Here is a 23,189-nt window from a genome sequence, read left to right as displayed (position 1 = left end):
TGGTAAAAAAAAAACAGTGACTGGAAAGGGTTTGGTCTTTTTTTGCTGCAACAAACCTACACTTAAGTGTGATTAAAATGCTTTCGGCAAAGGAAATACCCTGTAGCTTCAGCCAAACGTGGGGACATCCTTTCTCCCTCTGATTGATGTTATGGTGGTTTATGTGGCATACTATATTCTGAACCAGGCCCAAGTCAATTAGGCACCATTTCAAAGTCTTTTCTCATGCAGCCCAAGGTTCTGCTCGTGCCAACGAAACCAGAAACTCGGGAATGATAGCAGAGACGAATCCTGTGAGCCAGCACAGCCAGGCCGTGGGGTTAGCAGGCAGCGAGCGCTGCAGGATTCCCTGCTTCAAGGAGCAAGCTGCCTTTTTCAAGTTGTGAGGTTTAATGGCCTTTTTGCTGAGATCAAGTGTAGTATTGGTTTAATATCTGATACAAGCTCTATCAGGAAAGCGTATCCTACCTTTGTGGAGGGGCGAGGTGATTTAACTATAAAATGATCACATCCTCATAGTTCTTCCCCAGCACCAGACCAGGTGGGATTTCTGCCCCAGAGACACCATCTAAAACACCTTTGCACTCAGCCTTTGACTATTTGAAGCTTTCAGACAATCACAGTGTGGGAAAGGACAGTCCTTACAGATCTTTCGCCCTTTCAGTCCCGAAATATCATTCCTTGTGATGGAAGAGTAATAACATGTGAGAGCACCATCACAAGCCAGCCAGCAAAGGAAATAACAGGGTGACCTTATAAAATCAGTACTGAAAAAAACCACCCAATTATAGGGTTAAATGCCACTGAAGTAATGATTCTCCTGGTTTATCTCCCTCATGATACACTGCATTTTAAACCCGGCCACTGGGGACACGTGAGATGGTGCTTAAACCATCAGTGGAAGGTTCCCTCATCTAACAGACACATTTCCATGTATTCCAAAACAGCCCTGGAGTCTGGGCAGGCAAAGAGTGAACTTAATGCCTGCCTTTGTAGCAGGAGATCTTTGAAACTCTTATTTGATCGTTTCCCTAGATTAGGATGATTCTGCGTTGCTTTGGAGAAATGTGTTCTCCTTGCCCACCAGCCTCCTCTCCCAAAGTGATAAGGCATCTGTAAACACCCTCTGAAACTCTGCACCAAACCTCCTCTGTGCACTGCTTTGAAGCAGAGCTGCATGAAGACCTCTGTACCAGCTGAAAATATCTTGCAAACTGATAAAGAAGTGCAGGTACAGCTAAAATCCACTGTGTAATAAGGATTAGCGAGCCTAAGGAGGTTTGTTTGGATTGAAGATTGAGTTGAAATGTATGAGGCTCGGATTTGGCCAGAATTAAACTGAACTTGGATTTCATCAGAAGCTGCGTGGCCCCCCTCCCGTCCTCCTCCTCCTCACCCCACTCCACATTTGGAGTAAACACTTGGGAGCTCCTGCTTTTGAAAGGAGTGGTTTAATTTCCCCACCGGTCCAGGTTCCAGTTAAATGCTCTGTGCTTCAGTACAATGCTTGACTTTCCCAACCAGCCCTCGTCTCTTGGCATCGGTCTACCTGCGTGCTGGTCTGTATTGATCTCAGATATGTGGGCAATTGCTCTGCTGAATACAGCCTGAAAGGACCCCATTTGATCCGGTGATGATACTATAGCATATATTCTGACTAATTGTATCCATGGAAATCGAGTGCACTTTAACTAATGAAAAAAAAAGAGAGAGAGGGAGATAGCGTGGTCAAAGCTTGTTTGAAGAAATGACATGTTTTAAAACCTGACATGACTTAAAACAGAATCATATAAGTTCCTTTGCTAAAACACTTTCAGGATATATTAGGTATAACAATAGTTTTCTACATGAAAATGGCTTTGAAATCTTAAAAGAAAAGTATTTTAAAAGAAAAGAATTTTTGCGGTGCATTAAATTGGACGTGAATATGACAGATTTCAAAGACTGTCAAAATAACGAATTTACATCATAAATGCACAGGCTCCCTTTTTAAAGGCCTCTTCAACAACTCAGGAAGGCGTTTAATGGTGAGCAAGTTCAAAGTGTCATGGACTCCCACTGGTATAAAAAGGAGGCAATACCCACTATACTCTCTGTGTTTCAGATAATGTATCTGTCTCTTTTCAAGTTAATAAACTGCACTCCTGTCAAATTGCAGATAAATGAAAGCGACCAAGACATTGTTTTCCCCACATATTGCTAAGAAAGATATCTCCCAATATTTCCAAACGACCAGTATGCTAAAAAGAACTTGAAATGAATCCACCCTGCAGTTATTTTACAGCATCAAAGACAATGAAATTTCCACAGAGGCACTTTCTGAAGTTTTAAATGCTTTATTTCTGATAGCTGCTCATTAAGAAGCCTCGAAAGCTTTTTATTGTTTCAAAGGCAGTCATCTAAATTTTTAATCATTCACTAGTGCTATATGGTCATGATGTTACTCTAGCTTTAAAACCTCTTTTTTTTTAATTTTCTAAACAGTAATGTCAACATAATGTTTCCCTGAATAATCGTGAGGTACGACCTTACTCAAAGAGCAGCTGCGAGGAGAGAAAGAGGGTTTTTCCAGCTCCCTTTTGCAAGGGGGAGAAATGAGACTCTTTGGGGAAATTTAAAAGCCAGGACCAGCAGTTTGTGGAGTTGGCCACCGACTTAAAGCGCTGCCCTTCTGGGATGGCTTCGGCTCAGCTTCTCTAGCGGGGGAAGTTTGCGGTGGGTATTTTTTAAGCTAACAATGATGCTCTGCAGGCTGATTCTCGTTCTGTGACACATGAGTTTCCTTAGGGATTAAAGAGGATTTAGGGAAATTTCCTGTCCCTGACTCTCCGAGCTGCCTCCTACCCCACCCACTGCGAGCAAGGGAGCAGCAATGCTGGGTCCTGCTGGCTTGGAGGGGGATGATGCAGGAGACACATCCCTGTTCCCCAGGCAGCAGCTGCCTGTGGTTATCGGTGTGGACCAGCCACGGCCTCACGCGAGTCCTTGTAAGGGAGCAGCAACACGTGTGGGATGCTGGCACGCTGGGATGCTGGCACGCTGTGCCCGCCTGGTCCACTAACCCCACCTCGCACCCGGCATCACTCTGCTCCTCGCTCCAGCACCCCTTAAAGGCAGGATTTCTCTCTCATCCCTGGGACTGTAGATTCTCACGCTCTAGACGTAGCGAGGAGATTGCAGTTTATTTACTCTAGGAGCTTGTATTAAATTTCTCCCTCTAGAAACCACAACCCAGCCTCTCCCCGCTTCAGGGACGGAGAGTTTTCCATTCTCAGGATCTAAGTGTTGGACTGAACCCATGTTCCAGCTCAAGCCTCTTCCCTTTCTTGTGCCTATATTAAAGTAGGCTCAGTTTGCTGATAAGCGAGGAGAGATGGGGACAGATCTAGGCTGCCTCTGCTTAGCAAGGAAGTGGATCCTTCTGAGAGCAGGCATTTGGTTTTTCCATCCTCCCATTTCCAGTTAGGGGAAATGTGAAAGAGAAACCCGGGGCAGCCTGACTGTGGGAGATTTTTGAGAGGAGGAGGATGACATCTGGCTCTTGCTAATATAATGCTTTGCCCTCCTCTAGTGGTACTTGTGATCTGAGGCTCTCAAAGGAGTTACAAATATTAATACAGTGACCTTCTACTGTCATTTTTAGCTGTTGCCTCTTGCACAGCTGGGGTCTGAAGTGTGAGCTGGGTGAGCTCTCCACGGTGACAAGGCACCCACTTCAACCAGTGCCTCTTATTTTGTCCCCTGGGTGATGGAGATGGAATCCAAGTCTTCAAATGGCCATCTTTTATTCTTGGCAAATGTGTGACTGCTGAGCAGACCTCATGAATGTCAAGTGGCATGCAAGCTTATGCCTACCATAGATGTGTGTCGACACTTCTGCCTGTCCCTCCTCAGCTTGCCTTTGGGTGGCTTTGAGCACGCTGAACACTGCTTTTTGGCTTTTCCCCCTGACCACACCAAGACTTCCTTGCCCTCTCTGCCTTGGGCCCAGGGTGTCTGTCAACCGATCTCAGTGCTACAAAATAAAAAAAGGCAGTTTGCCTGAGCACAGAAGTTTGGAAACACAAGTAGTTTTGAAGGCACGTTGGCAGTGAACGTGGAGCCACGAGAGACGAGCGTGCTTGCTGCCCCCGGGCTGGCTCCAGCCCTCAGAGGCACAGCAAGAGGAATTTTGCTGGTTACAATTAAGGAGTGATATTATGGGAACAATAAAATAAAATGAAGTGGTTGCTCCACTTGTACCAAAGGCCTGGGAAAGGACGAGCTGCCAGCCGTTCTGTTGGGAGCAGAGCGAGAGCTGACTGGCTGTGGAGCCCCATAGGCACTGGTGCCAGGTTGGGAAGAGGGAGGTGCTCTGTGTGCTCCATGCTGCAGCCAATGCTCTTGACCTCTTTCTGCTGTGTCAGGCTGCCAGACAGTGTGGGCTTTTCTTAAGTGTCTGAGCTAAATCTGTGTCCTGGGATCTCCATTTCTTTTCTTGGCCAGACAGATCCCAGATTACTTTTCCTCATCTGCTTTAGGTTTTGCTCTGCCTGGGGTAGTTGCTGCTGTAATTCCCATGCATCCTGAGCTGTGTACCTGCTCAGCCTGGGGCAGGTCCTAACAGACCTGGGAAAGCTACCACCAACATTTAGTGCTAGTCCTGTCCACTTCTCCAACAAGCCTTTTGAACAGACCTGTTTCTCTTTGGAAGGCTTTGCAGACCTCTGTTGAATTCACACTCTGGTCCAAGGCGTCAAAGTGTTCTTGATTACAGTACTGGAAAAAACAGAGAACTGGGAATAGAATACCTCAGCTGGTATTTAATAAGGCTTGCTGTGCTTCCCAACTGCCCTGGAAGCCATCAGGATGCCAGGCAGATCCTTGCAGGGATTGAGCCCTTGGGATAAGCCACAATCTTGCTGAAAGGGGCAAGTCATGAGTATTGAAGCTGCAGTTAGTGTTGGCTCCCACTGTGCTGAATGCCAGTGGTGCCTTGGGAAGCCTCCATGTCACCTTTCCAAACCTTATGTTTGCAGAACACTTTTTCTGTAATAAAAGACTAATTACAGCTACTCAGCATCCTACCTGAAAGCCATTCCCACCCTGGGCCTAGGATGAGATGAATAAATAAATTTGCAGAACATGTATTTTTGCCAGAGACAAAACAGATCTGGATCTGTGTGTGCTCTGGTTAGAGCTAAGTTTAGAACTTGGGATTTTGGACAGACTTCTAAAAATTGATTTGCAGGGTCCCAGCCCATCTCACAGCTTGCAAGCATCCTGCGTGCTTGGCTATCTTCATGTTGGGATCCAGGCTCTGGTACCTTTCCAGGGAGAATGGAACTCTGGCCCTTTATGTGGAAGGAGCCAAGGGTTTGGGGAGTAATTAGAAGCTGATAGCTTCATATGCCACCAGATCATTTGGCGAGGCTTTGATGCATAAAAGGAGGGGATGGAGTAAGATAACAGCTCTTGCATCTGTGAAATTCTTTCCCATTGGCAACCTTCCTGCAAAGTTGTAATTAATGGGGATCTTCCAATTCAAGATGTAAGTAGTGTCACAGGCACTGGCTTTCCCAGACTCTGCAGGTCCCTGTGCATGGAGACAGATCCCAGGGCAGCCTCCTGGGGCCAGGACTTGATTTAAAGCCACTGCTCCGAGCAGTGCATTGGATGCAGACAAGTGTGGCCAGCAGCAGAGCTGAAAGCAGAGCATTTCCATTTGTTTTTTCTGGCCTGGTGCAGGCTCAGCATTGCAGGGTGAGGGGTCCCCCAGTCCCCATCAAATCCTGCTGCCCCTGGTGTGATGGTTTGCTCCCAAACAGCTGTCGGGGAGCTGTTCCCAGTGAGTCACAGGGAAGTGTCGTTGTGCTTGGTGGGCAGGCTTCCTGAGCCCGCATCTCTTGCTCCTGGTAGTAAGCGTAGCTGCGTTCAGCTGAGAAACTCTAGAGTTCTGCTGGTGCCAGAGCAGAACCAGCCCCTGCTCATATCGAAGATGGAAATGCAGATGCCTGCCCACAGGCTGCTGGCTCCCCAGGCCATTTGGTCTCCGAATACCCTGCGTGCTATATTTCTGTGTTGTAATTACCAGTCTGGTTCCTAACAGCTATAAAGCTGTCCTCAGGAGGGTGTGATGGATGATGTTGTGTTGTTAGAGTGGCCTTTTCTGGGGAGCGTTGCTAACTTGCTGGCATGTTCCTTGAGGTGATCCTCTGCTGCTCCGTTGCTTCAGAGCGAGCCACAATTCCCCACTGCTTTCACTTCCCAGTCAAACTGGTTGCTCTGAGGCTGCAGCCAATGTTTTCAATGCTGATGTCTAAAGAAAAGAAGCTGAACTCTTTTCTTGAAGCAGAGTTTAGCAAAATGACTCAGTGGAGGCGGTATAGGCTCCAGATGACCAGTTATAGAGAATATCCCCTCTATCTTTTGTTCCGGGCTGTTTGCGTGTGTCTTTGTACTTCATTTCTTCTCTCTGGTTATTCTGAAAGAGTTAAACTTCATTGTTCCATCAATGCTGGCAAATTAGCTCTGTCATGTGGTATCGTTTCTCTTTCCTCTTGAATGACTTAGATGATTGACTAACAAAATACTTAAAATACTTGATCTAAAATTTGCTTTTGGGTAACGTTCAAGGGTTTAAACTTCAAGCTCCATTACTGGAGAGCCTGCCTGCTAGTAAACTCTGAGCATTCCTGCAGCACGCCAGCCCAAAGCACCTTGTGTGCTATCGCACATTCCTGTTTGAGAATACACAAAAGCCTTGTGGTACATTTCCAGCACGACTTACTCGTCTCTGCGATGCAGTTGCGTAAGGTGGGATCTGTCTCATTTCACTTGGAACCAGACTTTTAAGCAGCTGAAATTAGACATGTTGGTTGCAATAAATGGGCAGAGTTACTGCCCCAAAGGGAGAGCCCTTCAGCCTTTAGATTGATGTCCAAGGGAGGTTTGAGGAGATGCCCTGTGCTGATGTCCACTATCCCCACAGATTATAGGAGTTGCCTACGTGTCTGGCTAAGACCATACACCTGACTTGCATGGGGCAAGATGGATCCTAGCTGCAGGCAGGCGTTTAAGGAAGGTATTTGTGTGCCTAAACAACCAGAAGAAGCCTTGTGGGATTTACAGAAAGGTTCTGCAGTTCCACTGAAATAAATGGGATGTAGTTTAGATAAGGCTGACAGTTGGGAAATCTGATGTCTCATGTATTTGTCTAAACACTTCAGAAGAATGTGTGCCTGAATGTTCTCTCAAATTAAGGTCAGGTTTGGCTGGCAGACATTTAATATGTTTGATCTTAACGTGACCCCCAGAAAATAACAAACTTTTATTTCAAAATGAGTGTGTTATTCAGAATAATTGGAAATGGAGCCTTTCCTGATGCTTCTTTTGGGTGACACTTTCTTCCTCGCCCTGGTCTCAACTGCAGCTTCCCACCTTGTATTGGACGGTACCTTCCCTCTATGGTGAGCAGGAAGGCAACATTCTCAGAGTTCCATTTTCCTTTGGGATGTGCAGGGCTAGATTAGCCCTTCTATTCACTGTACAGGTTCTACATATGTCTGTTCCCAAAATGCTAGGAAAAGGCACTGTTAGCCTTGACTTCCAGCTTCCATCATGTCCTTTGACTGCTAAGCCTGGCTTAGAAGGAGGCAGCTTCCTGCAAGCTCATAAAAAAAATCCCAAATGAGCAACAAAAACCCCAAACAAACCCCCTCATGTGCTCAGGTCCAGACATGCCTTGGTGAGTTGTAATTTGTGGCTGTCTGATCACTTTGGAGCTGTCGCACTGATTTCCAATCTCCTTCTGAACTCCTGCCATCCCCAGGGCTGGAGAGGGGCTGCTCTGCTCACTGCACTTGTGGGCTGCTCTTGGAAATGCTGCTCCTTTCTTGAAAGCTGGATGGGGGGGTGGGGATAAATCACTGGCAACCTGACAAACCTGCATGAAATTCAGACAGAATAAAATGAAATGCAGCGGCTAAATGCAGCTCCTCTCCTCTGCTTGTGGTTTTCATGCCTGTCCTGAACGCTGTGCTATATCAGCAGGTGTGTGTGTTTGGATCCAGCTGTGCTCCTTTTGCAAGATGGCAGCTAGTCACATCTGGTTCCCCTTGATTCTACTGCTGAGAAATCACCTTGTTCTCGTTTTGAAGTAGTGAAGATGGCAGAAGGTCCCTTTATTCACAGTAATCAATTCTAGTTGGAGGGTCCTTTAAACTTGCAGACAAAAGAGTGGCAAGATCCAGTGAGCTGGAGCTACCAAAGGTCAAAGCAGAAATAAGTCAAGAAGCTTTTGTACAGAGCATAATTAATCATCACAATGTCATTTTCAGATGTACAGTAGATTTTTCTATCACTTCAAGCCTTTAAAGAATGACTGATTATCTCTCAAACTTGAATTCAAGACAATCAACAAGTTATGGGGCAAAGTACAAGAACTCTTGTGAGAAATTAATAACCCAACACAGCACAGGTTACCTGTACCTGAGCTTTTATTAAACACTGCTGACTACCTGTAGGATCCCATTACTAATGGGTTAAACTCGGTGTCCCACTTGGAACCCAAAGCCTGCTGATTCCCATCTGCAAGGAGCTTGCTGCTACCAGTGCAGGAGCCCACAGACCACATGTGATAAATCCACCTCAGGCTTCCAACCAAAAGGTCAAGCCTTTCTCCCCAGCTCCAAACTTCATCCCAGGAGTCAGCATCGTGTCCTCACCGTCAAACTAGAAGATGGAGAGGACATTGTGGTAGTTGATTGGAATTGTGTGTGACCTGGGCTGAAGTGCCTCTATGATTTCTGCATTTGCCTAAGTATTTCTGCCAGGAAAGCTTCTTTAAGCCCAAGTTTGAAGTTCAGGGGTACTGGTGGCCCAGAGCTGATCTTCCATGTAGGCAGTTTTGAGTCCAGCTTAGCTCTTTGAAGGTTACCTAAGCTACTGAGCTACTGGTTACCTGCTAAATGGACACCTCTGAGGGTCTCAAGTGGGCTGATAGGCAATACCAGAGCAAGTGGCTTGAACTAGAACTAACCCCTTTGGATTTTGGCCTTGGTGCATGCCAAGCAGAGCATGGGGTGGCCCAGTGGTTGGGATGAAGTGGGGATAGGAAAGGAGAAACGTGTTGGTGTTTCTAATTCAGGCTTGGACACTGACTAGACAAGTCACTTGGGCCAGGGGTCATGCTGAGCTCCCTCTGGAGAGCCACAGGTTTGGGCTTCCTTCTGTTCCTTGCTTCTTGGGGTGAAAAAAACAAACAAAAAAATCAAAAAAGTTGATGCTTGGAGCCAAGTTTGCACTAGTAAATAAATTTCAAGATGAAATCAAGCTAAACAAAGCTGCTAACTAACCCAGCCCTGCTGCTGGGGTGTTTTGTTGGGTTTTCAAACATCTTTGTGATGATTCTGTTCTTCCCTTGTTCTCCCAGTGCCATGTCAAAACATTACATGACTTGAAAGCCCAAAAGTCATGGAAGGGGGTAGGGGGAGGAGGAAAACACAAAGCAAGCTGTACAGTTGGCTACTGGGAGGTGAGGAGGTTTTTTTTCCATAAGCCCTGGTAACCACATGAAAGCTTCATAAAAAATAACAAACCCATCTTCTCCATAGCAGTTCTAGCAGTGCAGGTAGAAAAGGCTGGTATTAATTACCTGATTGAGCTTATTACTGCAGGTGGAAGCTAGTCAGAAGGTAAAGTGCTTGGGTGGCCAGTCTCACTGATTTCCATAAGGCTAATGGGACACCTTGTCAAGCCCAGCCACCTCCCTGCAGCCCTGGGAGGAGATGCAGAGTGAGTTTCCAGAAGATATTTTGCTGAGAAATTTTCCAAAGGAGCCTGGCTGGGCTTTCTGGAGCCACCTGGATCCAAATACGTGCTGCTGTGTGTTTCTGTCTGTAAACCAAACCTGCTGAAGAAGAAACACTTGTGTGACACAAACAACGGCCGTTCGGAAGCCGGCACGGTGGGTGCTCCAATTAGCAGTGCCACACCGATCGCTGCTGCCTCTGAGTTCATTACAAAAGACAGACAGACATCTGCAGGGGTCTTAAAATAATGACTCCTTTTATCTGGTGATTGGCAGAGGTGGGGTGACAAGGATGTGCTGCTTAGCATAAACTGACTTTTTCTTCTCTGTTTTTGGATACCAAGAGAAAACACAATGTGGGCACTTGAAAACAGGAGCGCGGTGGAGGATGACAGGGCTGCATCAGTTCTTTGCTTCACTTGCCCCATGTTAGCTTGGCCTCCCCAAAGCACTCACCCTTAGGCTTGAGCAATGAGGAAGTTTTCTGGTGTCCACCTCTCCAGAAAGCCACTGGAGCTTTCTGAGGATGGGCTTTCCCTGTGGCACCTGTGTGTCCTGTGTGCCAGATGCATGGATGGGGGCTTACCCAAGTGTCTCTTACCTGGTGCTGAGCTGCTCTGGGCTTTGTGGTTAGGTCCATCACCATCCCTACAGCTACTTGAAGGCCAGGGCTTTGCTCAAACCATGATATAACAGCAGAAGCATCCTTTGAATTCACCTTGTCTTCTCAGGGCTGTGAAGCCTGTTTCTGAAAGGCAAAGCGACTTTGCACCACTTTAGCTTCTTGGTCTCTCCGACTTGAGAAACAGCCTGAAATTCTCAAAGGGGGTAACAATTTCAGGGCTATTCCTGCCCAAATCAATGCTGGGATATCCATATGGGAAAGACTTCAAGTTTCAGATGAGTCTTCTGAGATTCCCGAGGTTTTGGTCTAATTTATTTTTCTCCAACTAAGGCCAGCAATAGTAAAAAAGAGAGGTTATTAGCTATTTTATAATTATACTCTGACCTTTTACGGTACTTTTCAGTTAGGGACTTCAAAGCCATTGGCAAGCCAAGTCTCAGTATAAAAAAGTGCCACCTTATTTTTCAGGTCAGAGAAGTGAAGTGTTTTCCCAAAATATATGAGGAGCTGAGCTGGGATTAGCCCCCCAGACCCCCAGCTCACAATCCCTCACTTTAACTGCTAGCTCAGCCTTTGCTCGTTCTGGCATGGGAAAAGCAATTGGGAATAAGCAGCTATTACTGGGGCAGGCAGTCTATAGGGGATAGAGTTACAGTTTTTACAATAATGTATTATTTAGGACTGGGTTTGTGATTTGAAATGGACTCAAGCTGCAAACTCGGAGGCGCTGCTGGGATTGAATACTGAAAACCCCAGAGCGGAGAAGCGGAGTGTGAAGTTTGGGTTCTATTACTCTGGATTTCCAGAGATGTCCATGGCAGACGTCTACAGCACATCTTCAGCAGCACTTATCTCTTGCTCTGAAGTGAAATACTTCACCAGGCAGGAAAGTTTCCTCTGCTGTGTTGTGATGATTCTTCCCTTATTGATCAACCCCAGTAATATGATTTAAGGAATTAATAGAAGTGGCAAAACTTTCCTGTTTAAAATGTTCTTTCCTGCCTCCTGTTGTGTAGCAGCATATTTTGAATGTGTGTGAAAATAGGGGGGGAAAATAAGGATGCTGATTTGGTTTATTTGGTCTTTCATTTGAGGCTTGCTGGCTATTTTCAAACTCAGCTGAAGCAGAAGGCCACAAGAGTTTAAACCTGATTAAAAGGATGCAGGAGAACATGAAATACTACTCTCCAGAAGCTATCAGACTCCCTGTTAATCTGTGCTGACACCTTTTGAGCATCAGGGTTAAGAGACAATAAAGAACATGGGGCAAATGGGATCAAGACAAAAAAGTGAATTAGTGAATTAATGAAGAAAGATCTTGAGAAAACTGTCTTTGATACCTAAAAATAACGAATGGTGTGTATTAGTCTAAAAGCATATTTTCAATGCAAGGATAAGTGCACACAGCAGGGAGGAAAATACAAGAGATGCTGTAGTAGAGAGTGTAGAGGGTGAATTTAACTGACAATAGATCACTGGAGCCTGTGGTATCACGTTTAGAGGGTTAAAAGGCTAAACATCTTTGTATTTAATGGAAGATGCTCCTAGAATTCTCAAAAGCAAAAGATGGAGTGTAAATCTACTGCCTGGGAACTTGAAAGAGATGCACTTTTGAGCCTGGAGTTGGGAAAACTGCAAATCAAGGGGGAGGCCCAACAGATCCATTCCTTCTCCTTGTTGCCATAGGGAGCAGCTGTGGTCCTGGGGGATTTGCTGTCACTGAGACCGTGCCCAAGCATGCCACCTTCACTGTGCCCAGGCCTGTGTCTAGGTCACCCCAGGATTAATTCATCTGAAGCTTAGGTTGAGTGGAAGTTTTCTCAGGGTGTTTGAACCTCATTCATTGAGAAATGCTCTTCTCAACCAATGGATGAGGAGGAACCTCACCTGAGAGAGGTTTTCATTGCTGACAGTGTGTCAGGGTGATCAGTCTTTGGGTTTGTGGTGAAATGCTTCCTACTTGGTTGAAAATTGCTCTCTGGTATTAATCAGACTGGACGTTAGAGAGCCAGGACCAAATTGGATGATTATCATTCAGAAAGCTGCTAGTAGTTGCCTTTACTAGACTTTTACCACACTATTTGAATCAAAAAGTCACCCTTTTCTTGCAGGGAAGGCATCCTCTATAGGTAACCTGCCCTTTTTAAAAACCAATAAATGATGTTCTTGGAGAATAAAGATCTAAGGATGCTCTATAGAAGGGAATAACACGAACAAAGCTGTACCATACATTAAAATCAGCAAAACTGCTTAAGGCAATCCAATTGCATTTTTTTTAGTATTGTGTTGTGATGCTAAACAGAAAATGACAACTGTGAATAAGATAAAGGTCTTTGTTGGGCATGAAAAATTTAAATTGTTACTTTAAGGAAAGTTTGGGGTTTTTTTAAACACCATAAAACATTTATGATAACATTTTACAAAATTAGGAAGGGGAGAATTGGCTTGAAGTCTCCTAAATCCATTAAATTTGCATGCTGTTGTTCAAAGCAATGGTTAAAAAAGCACAAAAAGGAAAAGGTCTAGAAGGCATGAATATATATATTTGAATATATATTTGACAGCTTTATCTGAGAATGAGAAGCCTGGTACTTGAACTATTTTAAGGCTGAACAGAAGTTTTGTCTGTAGGTCAGGTTGAGAATTTCTGAGCAATTAATGACTAAGGTGGAGCATCAATGTCCTTTCCCAATGGTTACTGGAGGCAGCTGAGCCAGGGGTAGGGCTGCTCAGTGGAACTGGGTGCTAAAAGTTCAGGGAAAAGCTATCTGTCCTATCAGAAAGTGCAAGTTTCTCAGTCTGGGTGTCTTTAGCCACTTTTCTGTAAGTTTTGCCTCTATGTCAAACAGCCTGAGAGAATTACACTACAGAGAAAGCAGAAGGTGGTAGATCTGCTGGGTCCAAGGCTAGGGATGTGCGTTATGGAGATGCAAAGGACCTGATAACTGTTATGGGCTGCTGTTACAGGCCTTGGGGGTACATGTGCCTAAGGGGGATCCTCCCAGGGCAGGATCTGGGCTGTTACCCCAAAAACCTGGCTGAGCTGTGCATTAGCTAGAACTATGGCATGGTTTTATCAGCAAATTTGGAAATGACTGCCCATGGGAGCGTGGAGAGGTGAGCACGGAGGAGCTGGGATACAGGGAAAGCCATAGCTCTGCTGAACACACACAATGAGCATCACACCTTCATCGTGCTGGGGGAGGAACGGGTCCCAATCACCCCCACCTGCCCAAAGAACCCAGGCACACTGGCCCTGTCCTCCTCCATGAGCTGGGAGAAAGAAGCCTTCCCTGCTGCTCTGAAGGCAATCAACTCCTGCACCGCCCACCCAACAAGGAGAGCAATTTGTTCCTCTCTAAAGACAAATTAATTGTGGCAAAGGAGTGAATGTGAGGACTTCAAACGAACCAGTGACTCCGACTGGAAAAGTTGGCACTTGGAAAACAAAACACGAGCAGCAGCAGCATCGTTGTGTGTCACATTCCACTCAGAGAGGCTTCTGAAATCCTGGCTCCCTGCACACGCCGGTCTGTGGAGCGGTGGGAAACCCGCTCGCTGCATTTTGCCAGTTAGTAATTACATTTTTCATATTTTATTCATTTCCTCAAAAGAAACAAGTAATTATTACACAATCCTTTCCCCATACCACTTTGGAAGATTTATCAATTATAATCTAGGAGAACGGCCCCGTGTTAGACTTCAAATGCGTCTCATTAGAGGTATTTTTTAGGAAGAGTGGTGGAAAAACAAAGAACTGCTGTGCTGTTGTCTTTTACTTCGCTTTAATGTTGGGTTCAGAAGTAATGATGTTGGGAACAATCATTCTTCAAGCCTCTGTTTCCTCGTGTTTACTCATTAAACATGAGAACCAGGTGCTCTCACGGGGAAATGCTCATTCGAACATTGGCTTTGGAAATCAAAAGTCTCTTCACTTTCGCTAACAAGCACAGCTTCTCAGGGAAAGGACCAGGGGAAAAAAGCAAGCAGGACCTGCTCAGAAAATGAAATATTAGTGCCCGGTTCTGCAGTATTACCTCATAGAAGCTGGCCTGATTTTAGAGAGATATTGGTGGGAGGTGGGTGATTACAGGGTGTTCATGCTGTCTGATGCTTGGTCTCTGTGTTGGGAGCTCTCTGAGTTGCTCTCAGTGAGAGAGGGGCTCTGCTGGGAGCAGGTCAGAGCAGTGAAGGTCAGCTCCTCCTCTGGAGGTACGTGTCCTCCTCTGCTGATGAGCCAAGGTAACGAGCTCACTGGCTTATGCAGAATGTGTGTTGCTGTGGAAGGTATTTTAAGCTCTGTGGTATCTCAGGAGCGGTTTGGTGACCTACGTGTAGGCATCTTGTAGGAGATCTGTGCGGGCTGGTGGGTACATCAGCCAATGGTGGACGTGTGCAGGGTGGGGAGGGAGGTGCCCTGGGGCACCTAAAAACTCCATCAACACACTTGTGTTTAAGCACATCTCCACCCCAGATGCAATATGCTGCTGGGGTGAGATGGGGTTGCATCAGGGCTTGGAAGAGAGAAGACCTCTTGCTTCTGGGGGAAGTTCTGGTATTCTTGAAGTTTCCATAGGCAGAAATTAGGAGCCCAGAGTACAGGGCCAGGCTGTGAAGCTGTGTTGGCTCTGAAAGTTTCTATCCTGTCTGTGCCCAGAATATTCACAATTTGCTACAAATCACCTACGGCAACGAGAGAACAGGAAAGCTCAGGGTTAAGATATCAGCCTGATCTTCCTCCACCAGTGTTCCATACATCTGAGGGCCATAGGGGAACAGCTTATCTGTTGTGTGGGTGTCACTGCCGAGGCTGGTGGAAAGTTCTCTCCCTTTGAATGGCTGCACGGAAGGTGGAGTGAAGGCGCAGGAGGCGAAGAGGGCTGCCAGGCTCTGAGGTGTGCAGGAGAGCCCTCGGGTATTGTGGTGGAATGCTGAAAACTCTCATGTTCCCCCAAGCTGGTTGAAACCTTCAACAAAAAAGTTAAATCCTCCTTTTGTTGCGGAGCAGAAAACTTCCATTTCTGCAGGAAATGCTTTGCAGTCAGGCTTCAACCTATCCCAGTTTTATCACCACCTTGGTGAAGCTCCGTGCCGAACCTTTATTTGAGCTGGCTTAAACCCCTGCCTCTCCCCAGCTGGGAGTGACAGGAGCAGCAGAGGCAGCGTGTGCTCCAGGCACCGGCCAGTCTGTTCTGGTGCCGACCTCCATTAATAATTATTCAAATCATGAAACGGGCCTAAATGGGGCTTTTCTGCAGCACCTTGCTGGAGGGCTGCTCCCGCTCCCGGCTGCTCCGCGGCTCCGCTCGCCGAGGCCCTGTGCCTTTGAGCAGTCCCATTGATGCTGAACCTGAAGATCTGTGTTAAAAGCTGCAAATGCTGCTCTCCTGCTTCCAGCCCACCTTCCCCGAGCCAGTCGCTTAAACTTTTTACTTGTCCTGCAGGAAAGCCTGTTAGTGGGAAGATATCAAGGGGAATCTGTATAGATCTGATTGGCAAGCTGTGTTCTTAGTTCTTGGTGCTTTTTTGAGTCGTCGTCTTTTCCCCAGCAGTGCCTTTTAATTCTGGTTTTATAGCTGACCTTGTTACTGTTGTTAGTACAGTTTTTCCTTTCCCTTTTTTTCGGCGTAGCACTTCTGTAAATGTTTTTGTTCTTTGTTCTAGTTCACTGTCCCTTTGAGGTTCCCTCTGATGTCTAGTCAGTGGCGTGTTTTTGATAAATTCTTCCCTAGCTGGTGCATCTTCTCTCCAGGTATCAAAAATCAGGGCAATGGTTATTGAAGGGACGCTCATTAGAGTGATATATGATTTCACTGCTGCTGCCGCCGCCTCTAAGGAGTGGGTGCCTCCGAGTCAACAAATGGGCCAGCATTTAAACAAAGAAGCAGGAGACCTGCCCTTTCAGACCCGCGGGGTGAACCCTCAGCCGAGCACTGGGGCTTTGTGTGCGGGGCTTTGATTGCCACGTGTGTGATGGGCGAAGCAGTGTGCTCTACAAACTACCTGTGTGCCGCATCCCCTGCTCTCCTACCTGTCCTCAAGGGGCAGGAGAGGGCTCAGGCAGCAGAGCAGTGCTCGGAGGTTGAAGGTTGGGAAATGGGAAGCAGGGTGGAAGGGCTGCCTTGTCCCTCTTCACTGCTTACAACGTCAGCGTGTGTGAAGGGGGTTGTGAGGTGGACACAGGAGTGCCCAACAGGGCTAGAAAGCTGCTAAAATCCTGCTGGCACGACAGCTGTGTTCCAGCATTGGCCCCAGGGCTGCTCCATGGGAAGCCTGAGCTGGCTTGTGCCCCCTCAATGGGTATGCTGACCTGAAGTATGTCCTTGGCTTCAATCTCAGCCTCACTAAAGAGATCTGTTCCACAGCAGAACTCAAGTTGTGCACAGTTCAAAGCGGTTTCTCTGTGTGTTAAGGGTTCAGTGTAAAGCTCTACCTCCCTGGGAACCTCCTTTTCCATCCACCTGTCCCTAGGCACTAAGAGATCACCCACTGCACGAGGTTGGCCTGAATTTACATAAAATTTGTTGCATCTTCTTGAAGTTCTCTATGGACACAGAGCAGGGAGGACTGGCAGCTCCGGGTTCTTTGTGCCAGCCAAATGGAGAACTGGGGAACCTGGGGATCCTCATAAAAAGGAAACCAGCAGTCCTACCTCTGTACTTTCCCAGCATAAGACCTTTTGTCTCGGATTATTCAGGAACTTTTCTGGTGTTATGCATGGTAAATAGGCTTTCCTTGAGTTTCTCATATTAGAGGTTTAACAATGCAGAGGGCTTTGTTCTGGTTACAGGCATTGCAAAGTACATCTCTAAGGCTTGTTTACACCAAAGGGCAATGGCATAATAATCCTCTGTGCATCATGCAAGGGCTTGCAACAGGAAAGGTAATGTCTAATGACCTTCATTTCTTAAATGCCTTCCTAACTCCTCCTCAGACACTAGAGGGTGAAGCTCTGCAATTCCACTGAAAAGTAAGGAACGGCAGGAAAACGAGCCACTGAAAGGTCAAAGACAGTGCCTGAGCTGGGAGACTCAGCTGCTTTGATTGTCTCAGCACTGCCCTATATTCTAAGAACCTTTAGGAAATTAAAGAAACTGAGTTGGACAAAGCTGAAGTTAAAACCAAAGCTGAGTGGCCTTCAGCGATGCCTTTTGTGCTTCCGCAGTATTGCAAGATGCTGCTCCCTGGCCAGGCAGCCCTGTACCTGGTGCTGAGGACCCAGCAGAATTTCTGCTGGAGTCCAACGTGACACAGATTCCCAGGACTGCCAGCAAACCAGCTTAAGCAAGGTTAGCCTGAAAATAAAGTTCGACCTTAAATTCTCTCCGTGGTTTCACTTTTAGGAATTAAACCAGCTGCCAAGTTCAAACACTGGAAGCAGGTCCCTTAATTTAATGTTAACTTTTGCTTGTTGCAACTTGATAGGCATACTCCAAATGCACCACTGCTTTGTTCTAACTCTAATTTACCCATCCACACCTGCCTAAACTCCTGGTGACTTTCTCAGTTGGATGCACATGTACACGTCCCGGTGTTGAGCTGTGTCAGCAAACCCTGCACCTTGTTGCTTTAAAAAGATTGCAAAACGCTTGGTTAGTGGCAATGAGCAAGCTTCATGCAGCCAAAAATGAAATGCAAATGGGAGGTTTGGCCCATTGCTGGTGAGACTCTTCAAAGCAGGGCTCCCCTTCCTGTGATGTGAAGACTTTTGAGATGGAATCCCCCCAAGCAAGAACAGCTCTCAGAAGGGATGCCAGCACCTGGTAAAATCAAAGCTTTGAAGATGGGCCTCCCCATTGATAGAAGTCTTTGCATAAGTATCCTTCTATCTTCTCTGATGCCTTTCCAGTGTCAGCAAACTGGAAGCTACAAAATCAGGAGAGGGGTGGGATCCCTCTGATGCACCCTCACTGGAACAGCAGGTCTTGGGTTTGCTGGAGGCTACCACCCAACCACGCGGATGGATCTGACTGACCTTTTTCTACCTGACTAAGGGGTCTGGCAGGTGAATTCTAGCAAATCTTGCTGGGGTGGTTGGAGATGTTATTGCACCTCCACTTCCCCTCCTTCCCCCTGCCCACCACTCCCTTGGGGAGCTGGCAGAGGAGTCTGCACATCGCTTTCTGGTTGCATTCTTGAGGAGACCAATGTGGTCTGTCTTCCTGAGAGCATAGCTGATAAGAAAGACATTTCCCATCTGCTTGCCTTTCTCCAAGTCCTTGAAGATCTAGTCTTCCTATCTTTGGGAGGGAAATGGATCCTTGCACTGAAATGCCCAGGAGAAGGGGTCCCTCTTGGGGTGTCTCATGGCTTTTTGGTCTTCAGAGGGAAGCTCAGCCCTGTGCTTGCTCAGATTATTTTGATCATTTTAAAGTGTTTCAGTTCTGCACAAGAAGTTCACTGCTTATGTCCACCAGACCCAGAACTGGAACCCTCCATTAAACATGAAGCTGGAAGCGTGATAAAACAGCGCATTATGGTCTTAATGAATTATCTGTTTTAAAAGGAGGAAACAGTGAAGAATTGCTAGTGTAATTGTGGAATAAGATTTTTTTTCAAAGGAATTACCCCAGCCAAGGCCCAGGATAAAAGTGTTTTCTATAATAGCATTAGACCAAGAAGCAGCACAGCAAGAAATGCCAAATGTAGTCTCTAAACGCTTAAGCAACTTGAAATCTAAAGATGAAAAGGCACAGTACACTAACTATTTACTCTTATTAATGCTGAATTGTACAGAAGTACATTTATATTTTATACCTCTTTGAACTGGGAAATATGTATAATTCCCACAAGAGGATAAAGTATTTTTGTGCTGAAGGATTGGAGAGGTGCTGTTTAAAAGACAATTTAAGGTACAGCTCTAGAAGGGATTTTGACAGGAGGTCTGGTTGCTGCTCCTGCACTTTCATTAGCGCCTGGAATCAGTGCATCAGGTTTGCATTTTGTGAGCAGGGATGATGAAGGTGAATGTAAATAGTCCTACCAGGTCTTAAGCAAATTGCTAGGTCATTTGAAGGTGGAGTTCTGCTTAAAAACCAAGGGGCTGATAAATGTCTTTGAGTGCGGCCCAGAGTTTGTGAGTCTCCACTGCTGTGACCCACTGGACCTCGTCCATCTGCAGCCACAGCCTTTGTAAGGTGCTTCCACTGCGGCGCATCTCCTCGACACCAGGGAGTGGGAAGTGCTGGCTCTCACTGAATGTTCCTGTTTGAACCCAACCCATCATCTCCTCAGATGTGTTTCTCTGTTGGAAGGTTATTAAGACTGACAAGCCTCTAGTAATGCAATCTATCATTTGAATAAAGGAGCTGCTGTGTTCTGCAGGTGACTCCTTTGTGGTCACGCTCGGAGGAGTAGCAGAAGGAATGATCACGCATGCCTTTAAACTCCATCGTGGTACACAAAGGGGAGAAAAGATAAATAAAAGCCAAGCAGCATTAGCTTGCACCATCGAGTTAACAAGCTCTATCGCATCAGCCGGAATGGCTGGGAGAGGATGCTGCCCTTTCTCAAACGAGGCAGTGCCTGAGTCATTTTCAGTTCCTTGAACACATCATCAGACCCAGCCACTAACCTAATAAGGCCAGGAATATTTTCTTAGGGTGCCACAACCCCCTTTGCCTGAAGACCTCCTGTCCCATGACTTCTCAATGGCAGCCCAGGGGATGCCAGGTGGGCTTGGCCAGTGCCCACTCCTCTCAGTCCACACTCCTGCAGGCTTCTCTTGGGGTAACTGCGGGGGGGTTTATTTACCGCAGACCCACTGCTCCAAACGTGCTCTGTGACAGTGGAAGGGAGCTCAGCTTTACCTACATCAGCCCAGGGCACTGCTGGGGATGGGGGACGGTGATTTCTAGCCAGCAAATATGGGTTTGAAGACTCCATTGTACCAACCTACCGTGAGGAGGGGAAGAGCAGATAATGAGCTACTGCATGATCAACCGCAAGAAGAAAGTATAAAAGATATAGACCATTAGAAAAGAACAAGGCTTTAAATGCCATCTGAGATTTTTAGCTGTAAAGGCCTTTATTAGGTTAAAAAAAAAAATCTACATTTAACAATATAGAGTACCCAGTCCTGTAGATTTCTACCGCAAACTCCTCTGAAGTAAACTACAAAGGGTTGTGATGTTTCTTCTTTCAGACTTTTTTTTTTAATATGAACTTTTTTTTTAAGGCACCGTATCCCAGTGAACTATCCTCCATTTCTTTTTCTTGCTGAAGCTGCAGATGTACATTATGCTAGTGTGAAAAAAAGCTAATTAAACTGCATAGACTCTGCAGGAGGCAGCGAAGGCCTGCAGTGCACGGGGGATGATTGATTTGGACTGTCACACAGCTCTGCTGGGTGTCATAACTTAGTGACAAATAAAGGATTACAGTGTCCCAGAGTAACTCTCTCCCTTTTATTGTTCACCAGACATCAAAGCAAAAAAGCATATTAGCATTTTTAATAAGCACTTAGGTCAGTTGTGGCTTACAGTTTGGAATTACTTGATGTAAAACTAAAGGGGGAAAAAAAGAAAGAAAGAAAGAAAGAAAGGAAAAAAAAGAAACCCCAAACTTATTGGTAGATTAAAAAATATAATACCCACAAGGCAGGAGCAATTCTTCCATTGCTTTCAATGGAGAGAGTGTGTTATTTGTCTCAAACACGCTGGGAATGCGGGTTCCCAGCCCATTGTCTGAAAGCTAGATTTCTAGCTATACAAATAAAATTAGGGAGTTGAAAACATTTTATCAAAAAAGCAATTATTGAACTTCCAGCGGTAGAGGCCTGCGTGGAGCATTATTTGTGCACTTTTCGTGGGGAGCTTATTGTTTTCTGCTTACAATTAGCAGTATAAAACGCTTTTTTAATTTTTTTAATCACCTTATCTCTAATGAACATGTATCCCTGGAAATAAAATTGTTGGTATCTTGTATTTTTAAGAAAGCATAATTTGAGGGTGTTTACTTTAAATAAACAGAACTTAGATATGAAAATGTGAACCAGGGATGGGATAATGAAGCTGGTGTTCTTATCGGGATACAATTAGCTCGGCATAATTGCTAACACTTCCCTTTGAAGTGGGAAGAGTCCTTTCTGATGGCGCTGGTCTGCTCGGCGGAGGCAGATGACATGGTACGGCCAGGATGCCGTTTGTGTGGGGAATGCTGGGCTGGTCCTGGAGGCTCTTGGACGTATCTGTGGGGTCACAATTGCAGACCCTGCAGCCAGCGCCGGTGCAAAACCCAAAGGGCAGCTAGAAAACACCCCTGCCTAGATGGAGATGACCCAAGTGACAGCAGTGCCGTGGCACCCAGCCGTCAGAGCTCTGTCACTGTGAGAGCCTGGTTCCAGGACTGCATACTTCAAGGTGTTTATAAATACCATACGGGATTTCAGCTCAATCTGTATGTGTGATGTTCTTGGCTGGAAACACCATTTTTTTGCAGCAGCAGAGTTGATCAAAACCAGAGATGTGAGGTTGGATGGCCCCAAAGCTGCTCCTCCATCGCTACCCAACCCTGTGCCCACAGGCACCTGGTGCTGGTGAGTTCTGGATCTGGCCAAGGCCAGACTGAGATCTCTTTATCTTCCCTGCAAAAAGAGCCACAGCAAAGATGCAAACTCCACCCTCCTCATCTCCCCTCTCAATGGCATAAAAGTCACCAAAACATTATCAACACGTGAGATGCAGTCACTAAAATCAGTTTATTCGCCCCAAAGCATCGGCACATCTTTTTGATCACTGGCGTCCTCACTGTTATTGGCTGCTCTCATAGCACAGTCATTAACGTGCTACTATTATCTTTTATGTTGATGTTTGGGAAATTAACCCTTTACTAACTGCCCTCTTTTATCTTGGTGTTTACATATATCCCTTGCTGCTACTGCGTATTTCATCACAGGTGTGATCCAGCACTAAGAGCATCAAGGATGCTTTTGGTGGCTGGAGCTTTTCTGTCCCACCAGGACAGACAGACTTCCCCCTGCCACGGACAGCAGCTGTCGGTGTGGAAAAGCTACACTGGGAAAAAATAATGTATAGTTTTAAGCTGTCTCTTTATACAGTTTAGGAGCTGAAAGCAAGGAAGAGGGCCAAGACCTTTGTGGAGCTCCAAAAAATAAACCATGGTCCATCAATGGTGCAAGACCATTCAGGGAACTGCTGGAATGGGCCATAACAGCTGTAAAGCAGATACAGTTTTCATATTATCCGTGGAGAGATGTTTCCTCCTTTTTTATAACAATCCTTTTAATAGTTTTTAAAATGAAAACTTCATTTTCTTGGTATGAAATTACCTTTAAAAAAAAAAATCAAATAACTTACCTCAAGAAAAAAACCTGGCACTTGGATACCCATCTGATAGGCACCTTATAAATACCTGTGATAAATGAGAAAAATTGACATGGAAGTAATCGTAAGAGCTTGTCTTTCATTTTCAAAGACAAGAAAATGTTTGTCAGTTAAAGATGAAATAATATTATTAACCCCTCACCGTGTGCCTACAAAAAAAGATGCAGTGGAGATGTCCAAAGAGCACAGAACTGGATTTACCATTCTGTAGGTGCCAAAACACTGAGAAACAGTGCAGGGATTTTTTGATGATGGAATTTCCACCTAAATTTAATTTCCTTTCTTTGGTTCAAATAAAATCTTTCATTTAATTTTAATGTAGTGCTTTTTAGTAAATCCAACCTTACCAGACTTCGGGGCATTTAAACCTATATCCAGAACTGATTTTTGCAGGGTGAATCCTCCCCTCCCTGGTATTTTTGAGGACACT

Source organism: Gallinula chloropus, assembly GCF_964237585.1.
Source record: "Gallinula chloropus genome assembly, chromosome: 20".
In the NCBI taxonomy this organism is placed as follows: Eukaryota; Metazoa; Chordata; class Aves; order Gruiformes; family Rallidae; genus Gallinula; species Gallinula chloropus.
The sequence above is the reverse complement of the archived record's forward strand: the minus strand, read 5'-3'. Positions refer to the sequence as shown.